Below are 12,119 nucleotides of genomic sequence, written 5' to 3'. Positions count from 1 at the left end.
AGAATGAGGCAGAATGGATGATCTGGAAAGATGAAAACCTGTACTGTGCTAGTGCTACTTACAGTTTACTTGTTGTGTCAACCCACTGGGTCCAATTCATTCTTAAATTTTGAGGTCGCAAAAGTGACAAAAGTGTCACCAATTTGCCAGAAAAAGTGTTTTTCCTGAACATGATGATGTCACACTGGAGTTGAACGTTGAGTACAAGAGGACGTTAGTTACAGATATGATGAAATTCCCCCATGGCGTTCCTGAGATATCGCGTTCACAAGAATGGGACGGACGGACCAACAACCTGAAAACATTATGCTTCCGGCCACAGCTTTTGCTGGTGCAGGGTCATGAAAATGGGAAAAAAGAAACAGCATTGGACCACAAAGGAAAAGTAAAAAGCAATGTATTCATCTGTATTGCATTTGCTATATTTCTGGTATATGGTTCTACTTGTACGTGACTGATTTATTTATTTGATGAGATGAGATTTAGCCAAGGTAGAGTAACATCTGTATAAAATGCCAAAAATACACCCTCTCCTATAAAATGTTAATTTACAGTGTCAGTGTTATGCGGGAACATAAATCTCTAGAGTCACTTTTCTGTGAATTTGCCTGCTTAGGGCCCAGTAGGATTTCCACTCAATTCCCAGGTAAAGCACACAACACAGTATGAGGTTATTACTGTAGACATGAAAGTTTCACACAGCCACTTAGACAGGACTCTCTTTGGTGTTTCGCTGCTGATACAGAAGCAAAAATCACCTAAAAGGTTGATTCACTTAATTGAGTTAAGTTCATTTAAGGCAGCATGTTGCAGGTGTGAGCCGCCTGCTGTTATGTCATTAGAAAGTCATTTACATTTACAACCAAAGGTCATGGCATGTTTAAGTAAGTGGGGATTACTTATGCCATCTGTATGAATCTTGAACAAAAAAGCTTCAACATTGGTCAACATCTCTGTGACCTTTGTATTTTTCCTTTACTACTCATTTTAAGTGAGTCAGTGGGATCATGTTATTTATGTACATTCACACCTAACAAGATCAGAAATGAGGACCAAAGGAGGAGGTCACAACAGGGGTTAGATCTGAATTTAGACCATGACCTTTAGGCCATGTCTTACATCAAATGACATATATGACAATATATGTGGGTTGAGGACATGTCAAAATGTCAGAATGTTTTGACCTTCCAACACAGTTACTCTAAATGTTTCACATATTGCGAAAGAACAAACAAAATAAACTATGGGTAATGCCTTATTCTGAAGAGGAACTCCTTTTTTTGAAGGAGAGCAAAAGGCCAGGACAGGCAGTTTGTGCTCTAAAGACAAATGAGACAGAGGCCAGATCCAGCCCTGCACAGCCACTTTGAGTTGCTGGTCTCCAGGGTTACGACGTGCAAAACAGTTGCTAGAATATTCAAAGCAATGAAGACACTTATTGTAGACATTATTACAGAGTAATCCTGTGGAAACAATACGTTTCAAACACACAAAAAACAATGTCAGTGGAAAATGTTGGCCAGCTGCACACTGAGTCACAGATTGTTTCCTTTGATTTACCTTTCTTTATTTACTTAAACCTACTATAAGTAGTTTTTAACTGCTTATAAAACAGTCTCAATTTAATAATGATGAATCTCTATGACCTACAATAACAAACAAGACCATCAGAGAGAAGATTGGTTATTTTTCTATAAAGTTATTCCAAAATCTGACGAAATAAGGCAGTGGAAACAGCATTTGTCCACAGATGTCCTGGCTACACATCCTGGCTTCATTAGGTTTACAACAGCAACATGGCTACGACAGAAGGTGTCTATGATTCCTCACAGGTCAAATAAACATGACGTGGGTGGAAATAAAAACCCGACATGCACTCCAATATCTTACTTATGTTACGAGAATGAGAAACATCAGCCTGAGAATCATTGGTGTACTGTAATGGCAGGCAGTGGCATACAGTCTGGAGAACCGTCACTGTGCGCATGTGCATGACAAAAACCTTCTGTGACAACAGAGCAGTGTGATGAAAGAGAGAGTCTTGTATCATGACAACTGTTAAAATAATTAATGCTTTCAAAATAAGGTGGTTGGGGTAATATCTGATTACTGACCTGCTATATGTGAACTTTGTTCTCCATTAACCTGCAAAACCTGATTTCTCTGAGTAACCTGTTTTTTATATGTGCATATAAACACACTGAATGACTGACAGGACAAAAAGTGAACGAGTATGCTCACTTACTGAGGAGTAAGAAGAGAGGGTAGAATTCCTTTGAGCAAGTCACTCTACCCTCCAGTAGAGCTGCCCAGAGGCAAACAGGACTACCCATGCGTGAAGGAAGGAAAGTGTGAATTAGAATAGCTGGAAAAGAGCAAAACATGCTCCATCAACAAAAAATAAAAAGAAGGGGTTTTCAAGGACATAATCCAAATCCATTACATCACGTCTCTGCTCTCTGTTAGAAAGGACAGGATTCCTGAGTGCTGAGGCAAACCTCTTTCACCTGACTGAAGTAATGACATCACCCTAACAAGATGTGCAAACAGGAAACGTTAAAGAACTGTCGTCATGGAAAAACTCCTCTTCAACAGCGACAGATGGGTACAATTCAGAGCGAGTTCATAGACAGACTTTAGTTCCCTTTTATGTGTCGCAAGAGAAACAACAGTCGGTAAAAAATGGTAGAGTCAAACAGAGAGATGGTGTTGGGAACTGACCTACAGGTAACTCTAACTGAAGTGTCTGCTTGTAGTACAACAACACGGTGTTTATTGACATTAATAAAAACACACATCTAATTCAGCAGAGCCACAAATAAGGAGAAGTGAAGTGAATGAAGTAACGGTTGAATAAATTGGGAGAGTTTCATTCACCAGGCAGGAGAACGCTGAAGAGAGAGGGCCGAGAGACTTTTAAATAGAACTGAATCCATGAGAGCACACAAAGGAGTTGAGCCTGTCGGTAAATTGGTAATGTCAGGAGGCCAAATTGAAGTGTTGATTAGAGGCCGAACCTACAGCTTCCTGGACAAAGAGAGAAGAAGATGAAGATTGGGGAGGATTACTTGCACTCATTCATTACGGCTTTCATTCATTACAGAGCAGGAGAGTGATTGGGTCGCCCCGTTAATAACACCAACACTCATACGCACTCTGTGTGTGTGTGTGTGTGTGTGTGTGTGTGTGTGTTGGTGGCAGATTTAATAAATGAAAACAATGACTTTCTGAATCAGCAGTCACCGAACGCTTTGGCATTAAAATAATTTTTTCACTTTGGTTCCTTTTTCCACAACGAAAAACATTACATGCCACCACGGCTTTTTTCAAGGAATGTCAAACAAGTATATGGTAATAAGTCTTTTCCCTCTTCTATCTGTGGTAAAAAAAAAGAACCCACTTGTGTGTCTGAGAAAAGCGTGGCTCACAGTCACAGTCTAGTCTGTGGCAGCGTTAAACGTGGGATTTATGGGTTTATAAAAAGCGACTGCTGAGCTTTCAAAACTGATTTTAGCTCCTCTGCATTCCTTGCTTGCATACATTTCTGTGAATCTCTGGTGGCTGGAGTTGTGGTGCATGACTGACTGCAAAGCAACACTGTTTCAACACAAACACTGCTGTTGGTGCAGTTTGTTTGTTGAGTGTATTTATAGAAAATGAATTGATTTCAAATTAGTCTCCCAAAGATTGACCTGCTCCTAAAAAATGACAGTGGTAACATCCCAATACAGTAAATGCAATTTCTGCCCATCAATACCTCTCTCTGTGTGACACATACACACTGGGTGGAACAGATGAGGGGAAATGAATCGGCCCTGACACAGAACAGGGATAAATGGGGAGATAATCAGGTGTGAAATCACTCTGGTTTTCTATCTGTAGTAATTCAGTCGGTCTCTCATCTTCTCTCAGTGTCTCTCAAGGCACAGGGACATTTCTGCTTTACACAAAAATAATAGTACTAATCGCAAGGCTTTTCCCATAGGTATATGACTACTCCCATGGAAGCGCTAGCATTCAGGATGTCATGCTTTTCCACAATAGTCCGTCTGAACACTTTCATCCTTTCCCCTTGAGCTTTTATTCCCTCCTGTCCTTGCCTATCTGTCCTTCTCTCTGTTTACACCTCTCTATCCTCCATCTCCATTCCTCTTCTTTTCAGTCTCTCTGTGGCTCAGGTTTTAGTCAAGTAAGTGAATTATAATGCGTTAATATAGAGGCTAAATGCAAATTAGCAATAAATGGTAATGGAAACTAAAAATGATGCAATGTAGAAATACTTTTTTGCTGTGGGTGTGTTTCTGAAGTTTTCATTTTCTATTCAACAATCCCAAATTTTGGTTAAAAATATTCACTTGACAGTTGGTAACTAAGCTAGTGTGCCTGCCACTATCTGGTTGTTAGCTGGCAACAGACTGGCAGAAAGCAAACAGTAGATTTGGTGTTGCACATGGACTCCTTGGAGAGTTTTAGTGGGTTTGCATGGAGAAACAAACGCAAATGCTACACAAAAAAGTCCATCTAATGAGCTCTGCTGTTGCAAAGGAATAGAGAGTGCTTATTTAATAGAAGAAGACCAGAACTGCCTATATAGTGCTATTGTTTGTAGTGAAACTAAATGCTGGTTAGTCCACAAACAACATATGCCACCATGGTTGAGAAACAATGTACTTTCAAATGAAGATTAACAACTCAAACTTCCTTCAAAGATTTAAATGAAACTAAATAACAAGGGGGAACTCAAAAAATGGATCTTTAAACATACCTACAAAAGCTTCCAGCATCCAGCTTTTAATATCTGCAGTGCACTCGGATGAAGGTTTTTGCAGGTTGCTATAGAGACAGCTATATCTATAAATCGCCATCGTAACAGTGCCACCGGTTTCCTGGTCAGGGTGCAAATAAAACCAGGAATTAATCTAGAAGAGTTTATCATGGATTAAAAAGTGACATTCTGAAACTGTTTTTCAAAATGTTACCCATCACTTACATTGAGCTAGATTAATGTCAAGCACCTGTGTTAGGTCTCATTAGTGAGAGCAGGTGCACATGGCTCTTAAAAGCTGGAGGGAATCAATAAAAGCCCATTAATGTGGTGGAATCAATGAGTAGAAACAGACTTTTGTTTAAAAATCAAAAAACATGGGGGAAAAAAACAGTAGTGCCTAGTAAACAAATAAAGTTGAAACAGCAGATTTCTGGAGTAACTCTCATTTTCCTTTGGAAAATTGGTTTAGTTGATCGCAGACTAACCAACCAACTTGGGTTAATCTGGTTTTACAAGTATACATAAAACATCCTGCAGTGGCCCATTCAGTCAAGAACTTAGCTTAATTACAGTCTGGGAATCGGCCTAAAGTCAGTGTGGTACCTGAAATCCTGACCCAGGGCTTTAGACAGTCAATTAAAGTTGCATGATCGACTGCAGTAAAGGCACCACTTAACAGCAAGTCTAAAAGAAAAAGAGCAGGTTGCCCTGGCAAGGTCATCAGCTATTTTAAGATAACTTTCCCAAGCAATCTTTCTCCAAAGCTTTTGAATGAAACAGCATCAAAATAACCCTGTCATCACTTTGGTGGTGGATTATTGCATGTTTAGCCACGCTAGTGACGTGGCTCGAGAGATGGCCGGCGTCGGTTGACGTCAGTCTGTTGGTTTGTTGGTCCACCACTTTGATGCAACTATTGATAGATTCAATTTGTTACACATATTCGTGGTTCTGTCAAGATGAATTGTATCTGGTGGTCTGAAAAAACTAAATACCTGCAAAACTAATGACACTGCCATCGCCCTATGCTGTACTCATGCTAACACACTAAACTAAATTGGAGAGCAGTGTAAACACTACATGTTCAACTGGTACAGACACTGATGTAACACACTGCATCTGGATTGCTTCTTATAAAAAAACCCCATCATATTCTTGAATCAATTGTAAATCATTGTTCTACAGTAATACACATGTTTGCAGGCGTTATGCTCTGTAAATGTGTGAATATGTGTCTAAAACACTAATTCATATTCTGGCACTCTTTCCTTCACTGCAGCCCTTCATTAGCACCCAGTTTCTCCACTGCCTCCGTCCTCCCCTGTCCAGCCCTTCATTCCTCCATCACTAATCAGTTCATGTAATCTCCACAGAACTGACACCAGTCGCTTGACATGACTTTCAATTTGCCCCTCGCTCACTCTTTATACCTCTAGTCTTCTTCATCTCTCATGTCCCCCCTTTCTTCCTTTGTCTTTTATCATCCTGTCTCTGTCACTCTTCATTCTGGCTGCAGCGCTTTGATCTGTGATCATTCGCACATCACTCTGCTGCCTCAGTCTCGTCATCCATATATTTTGGTTTATTTATCTTTTCACATTCTCCCCGTTTTGGCCTCTTTTTTAAATCTTGCTCCTGTATTCATACATTCATTTTGTCTCTCCTGAAAGCGTTGACACGAGACAGCATACAAAAACACTATCTACACTTTTTAGGCTTTTTGTTTTATACATATTTCTCTATTTGTCTTTCTTCTCTCACATGCCTCCAGCTTCTCAACTCTTTTCTTTCTATCTTGTTGTATTTTTTATGTTTTTGGTTTTTTTTTTGCCTCTTTTTCCCCCTCTCCTCTATTCATCTCTGCTGGTAAATATTTGATTGTAAGTGCACTGACATGACACCACTGTTCCCTGCTGGAGCTGAGGGCGTTTAGATCTCGAAGCAGAGGATGAAGGAGGAAACATGACACACTTTTCAAACATATGTCTGAGCCTTTTCTGTCACATAGTCTTGTAGAGCAATTTCAGAACAGGCAATCATACACATTTTTGTTAGATCATGTCAAGAAGAGCAAGGTCACAAAACATAGTTGCAAAAACCAAAGCATCCATCCAACAAGGACATTACATTTGGGGAGATTATTGGTTGATGTAGCTTTCACTCAGACATTTAGCAGAAGCAATTAAGTAACTGCGTAGGCACTGTAAATTAGCCACAATAAAAGTTAGCACAATTAGAATCTGTAATGTGTTTCATGTGGTTTATAATGCAGGTGCAAACACAAACTGCTCTCGCAGCTATCGGAATAATTGGTAAGATTTTGCAATCTCAATCACAATCATTCATCATTAAAAGTGTGTGCGGAAGGCCCTCAAAATCCAGGTTGGCTTGTATGAGAAAAACGCACAGCATATACCTTTCGTTGTGTGTCTGCACAATGCGTGGGCTCAAGCGACAAGCTTGTCTAAATGTGCAGGAGCCGACACTTCAGGGGAAACTAGCGAGAAGGATAAAAAAAATCAGGCAAAGAGACACAAGCATTCACATGTGACAGTGAAAAACAGAGGGATACAAATCAGGGAAGCATAACAAGCAGAGTACAAGCCATCATGCCTGCAGCTAGCAGCTAAGTTGAGCTGAAGCAACAACCCACTGACCCACATATCACATAGCCAGCAGTTAGTGTGAAACTTGTAGTACTTGTTTGCTAACATCCAGGGTTGCCACAAGCTAAGTCACTGCGTCCAGCAGGAAGATTTAAAATTCAAATGACACTTAAACTTAAGTGCACTGAACCAAGCAGAACTGACGTAAACCTAACATTCAGGAAATAAGCCGGTATTAAAGGATCAGTTCAACCAAACATTTTCTTACTCACTGTAAGAGGCGTCTAAACATTTAGATGGTTTGGATTCGTGCTGTGATGGAATTTCACGAAATGACTTTTTGACTGGAAAAGTTAGCAGCAAAGCATTTCCCTACAGTTACACACAGGCATTTTTGTTTGGGACTATTTACAGCAGAAAGTAGTAACAGAGTTGATTCTGCAAGGACATGTTGCTGTTGAGTGTTCCTGATGTAATTTTTCAGTTCCTTGAGCACAAATTAAACTTTTTTCCCTTCCATTGTATTACATTGGCGGCAGAAGTCTGAGCGATGAATATCTCAAAACATCAGCAGATAAAACCGAAACTGCATGACTTAATATCACAAGGCAGCTGAGAAAATGTTTTCTTGTCATCTGGGTGAAGAAACACATTAACCCCAAATTCCTATCTAGAACACAAACTACAATGATCATTACACAAATGATTGAAAAGAAGAATATTTGTACTGCATTGGGAAGCAGATATACTGTGTCAGTAAGACAAAACAAACCCAGAAAGAGCCAATTTCAGGTCATTCAATTTCAGATAACTCAAGAGATCTCAGTTTTCTGTAGTGCTGGTGCATGCAGCAGCAACAGCAGCTGGTTTAGGTCTGACCTGGAGTTGGTAAGCTCATGTGTTGCAGACTGAATAGTAGGGAAGTGGAAGGGAGGTCAGAGTGTCAGGCCAGCTTACAGGAGAGAAAAAAAAGTGTGTCACTTCTCGTTGACAGATCTGCTGGAATGTGACGCCCGAATAAGCCTGCAATTGTGATTTTAACTATGAAGTATGAATTAATCCCAGCCAACAAAAAAACCCCAGTATTAGTATTTGTGTCTGCGTGCTGCAAAATGCCACATTAGGAAGTCCACTGTCTTTATGTGTGTTTGTCATCTTTCACACAGTGCAGCTAAAACAGACAAAGCGATGGCGCACAGATGTGGGAGTGTTGCAATGCAGTTTTGAAACTTCTTTGAAAATATGACAATTTTTTTCATCTTAAGTCAGCTGAGTGTGCCTCATTCACATCATCCCACACAACTGCACAGTTCCGCTAGCTTTTCTGCTTTCTGTCCTTATTGTTCACACCCTCCCTCTCGATGCCTTTGTATTCTGGCTCCATCCTTCTACTGACAAAAACTTCAGTATGGTCTTGGCTACTTTTAGATCTTATCCTGGTTTCACTTACTTCTCACTGCTGTAACTCACTCTGCCTTTTTTATTCCATCACTGTTACCGTCTGCATCATCATCATCACCATCTTTGTCTTTCCCTCTTTTATACCCAACTTCCAAGTTCCACACTGTCCTAAACTGTGTGAGGCTGAAACTGCTTTGTGCTAGTGAAGCATCTCACAGCTGTTGCATAAAGAACCTTAAATGTCAGAAGAGACTATGTAATCCTTCTACTGAAGTTATAACCAATCGTCCAAATTGGATTTAACCACCCGATGACAGTCATATGTGCCCAACAGTGGCCTCTAATGGTTCAAAAAAGGTCTGCCATTATATACTGGGTGGTTTGTATATTAGCTGATAAAGAACGAAACATTAAGCTGCCAGATTCTGCATTGGAGTTTGGTGTGATGTGTGCTTGAATACAAAGAGAAGAGAGGACGAAAAAGAGGGAAAGAGAGGAAGTGGCACATATCAGGGCTGAAGCTAAGACAGCTCCTATTGTAGCGAATCAAAGCGCCGCTAATTGGTACAATTATAGAGACAGGACGAGAGAGAATACAGAGCTGTGTGTGAGAGAGAGGCGCACACACACACACACACATTAGACAGAAGCAGATGAGAGTGTGCTTCAAGGTAGCAAAATAAATTAGTTACACGTGTTTATGTAATGTAGCAACAACTAAGTGAAATACACGGTATCTGGCAAACAGGAATCTGTTCACTTCTCGATAGAACAGGGGAGATTCTTTGAAGTCGGAGCGCTGGAAGGATGAATAATTTACATCACATTTACAGGATAATGTAGTTTGGACCTCGCTCAGCATTTCTTTGCGTTAGTGCTTATTACACATACTTATCTGAACCTGATTGCTTCGTGTGATCTTCCCAAAACTACCACGAGCCTGGAATGATGTTGGTTACACGTCTCACTGGTTACGTGGTGTGTTACTGCAGGAATGGGAGCAATGATCTGAAGGTGGAGCAAAGTGATGATCAAGTGCTTGCGGTGCAGCGGGGCCTGAGCCGGAGTGAGAAAAACAAACAGTTTGTGGCAAGGAGTCGCTGTATCTATAAATCTCTTTTTAATACCCTGCAGTCGTGTTGTTTCCCTCACAACAATAATTCACAAACAATCCAATAGTGGCTCCTCATGGGAAGGCCTGTTAGATTAAGTCATTACTGAACTACCCAGAGGATGTTTCATGACAAGACACACACACACACACACACACACACACACACACACACACACACACACACACACTCATAAACACACAGAACATATTTATGCCTTATACTTATTGAGGTTTGAACTAAGACAACACAAATGATGCACTAAGCAATTAACAGAGAAGAAAGCAGCAAAAGACAGTTAATATGATGCCTGTTCTGGAGCTGACCATATACTGTTGCTTTGCAATTCAAACACACTCCTACACTTACAGGCAGACAGCAATTATGGCTTAATTCTCACTATTCAAGTCATCTGCGGGGCAGACAAGCCAAGCCAATTCAATTCAAAACTGATATTGAACAAAGCCGATACGCAGACTGTAATCATACCCTGTTGGCCCCCTCTGCAACAAACCCCTAAGGCTATTTACTTCACCTCTGAATGAAATCTTGAGATATTACTCTCCTCACAGTCTTTGTTTCAGATGAGAGCAACGACCGGCGCACTAATAACCCAAAAAGACTTCTCGGCCATGAATGTGGTTATGTGGAATGAGAAACTGAAAGCATTGTTTTTAGATTTGGTGGTTGAAGTGGATTTCCCCTACCTGAGACCCGTCCTTCGAGTAAGCCTTTGTTTCGTCTGCCTCCACACACACACAAAAACATGATTTTATTTATTTTGTTTCTGAGTTTTGGAATGCATAATTGCATAATGAAGTACCTTTTTTAGACTTTTCTTTTTAACAAGAGATGACTGTTTTAGGGCCTGGTCACACCGGTGTTTAAAATGGCAAAATACTGCAGTAGAACCTATCAATGTGGAAATGGATTCACTCATTGCATTTGATGAACTTTGACCCACAAATTTGCACTGCTGACTAACAGCAAGCCATCTCGACAGTGCTGAGAGCCAGAGAATCCAAAACAGAGGGAGCGATCGTAGCTTATTAGACAAGACAGGAGTCAACAGTACAACTATGTCTTTTGAATAAACTGAGTGAACTCATTGACCTGTTAGAAACCATACTTTTCCCTCTTCAGTATAACTATTTTTGAATTAAATGATGTCTTGCCAGTTGTTAGCTTACCACTAACAGTAGTTCACCTAGCCCACCACGATATTACCAATATTTAGCATGAATGTGCCGATTAATTTCACTGTGTAACTTGTATAACCAAACCTTTATTCTGTTTGTTCTTTTTCTTTGATCACAAGTGTGTATTTTTATATTACTGTGTCTCATTTACACACATCCCTGCTTTCTCCTACTCCCTTTTTTCCTATTCAAGATACACCTATCAGGATGAGTCTTTCAACCTTCACTCTCCCCCCTGCATTAAGCTGTGCACATTTTCAACAGTCAAACCTCATTTCACAGCACGAAGTCTATATGCTTGCAGAAGCGAGGGCTTTGAACAGACTCAATATTCTCCATATTCTCCAAGGTGGCCCATCACACGGACTCACCGTGAAATCCAGCAGATGGCTCCATAAATGGAAAATGGCTGACGTGAGGTGCTTTCAACAGCTAAAGTGAGTACTTTGAACACAGCCTGAGTGTAGGAGATTACCGGACATCACACAAACAGGCAGGCAGGACTTAAACCAGAGGTTAAGAAAGTCAAGCCTTAAATATTCAGCCAAGTATTTTGCGTTTCATTTTGATTCATATTCTAGTTGGCCAGCTTCAGTTTTAAGACCAAAACACCCAATTTAAGTTATGCTATAAGCTATGATGATGCTTACGGCCTATTTTTAAGGGTCGAAAGCAGACTCTTGATGTCGTACTGACCCTTGAGAGCAGAGAACTTCTAAGAAAAATTTTAAGAATTTTAAGTGATTGGGCAAAGAAAAATCAGATGTAACAAAGAGAGAGAGATGGGTTTCAGCTTTCTGCCGGGTAACAGACAAAAACACACCCTGTTGTGATATCAAATAAGACCCATGTGGTTCTGCAAACACGGGGGAGAGAGACGGCCAGAGTCAGATCATAAGCATGTTTTCATAACACACTTTCCCTTCCTGGATGGTGTGTCCATGTGTGTAGGTGTCCGTGATGTGTACGTAAGAGCTTCTCTAACAAGCTGTTCAAAGAGTCACTCTGTTTAGACTGCGATGGGAGGAAAAGC

At 40.4% G+C, this 12,119-nt stretch overlaps 1 protein-coding gene across 5 annotated transcripts in view; it reads right to left on the bottom strand.

The window, feature by feature from the left end:
• Positions 1 to 12,119, bottom strand: part of LOC127363664 (SPRY domain-containing SOCS box protein 4-like) — a 70,177-nt gene that overhangs the window by 22,627 nt on the left and 35,431 nt on the right. The window lies entirely within an intron of this gene.

Source organism: Dicentrarchus labrax, unplaced genomic scaffold (assembly GCF_905237075.1).
Source record: "Dicentrarchus labrax unplaced genomic scaffold, dlabrax2021, whole genome shotgun sequence".
Classification (NCBI taxonomy): domain Eukaryota; kingdom Metazoa; phylum Chordata; class Actinopteri; family Moronidae; genus Dicentrarchus; species Dicentrarchus labrax.
The sequence above is the reverse complement of the archived record's forward strand: the minus strand, read 5'-3'. Positions and strand labels throughout refer to the sequence as shown.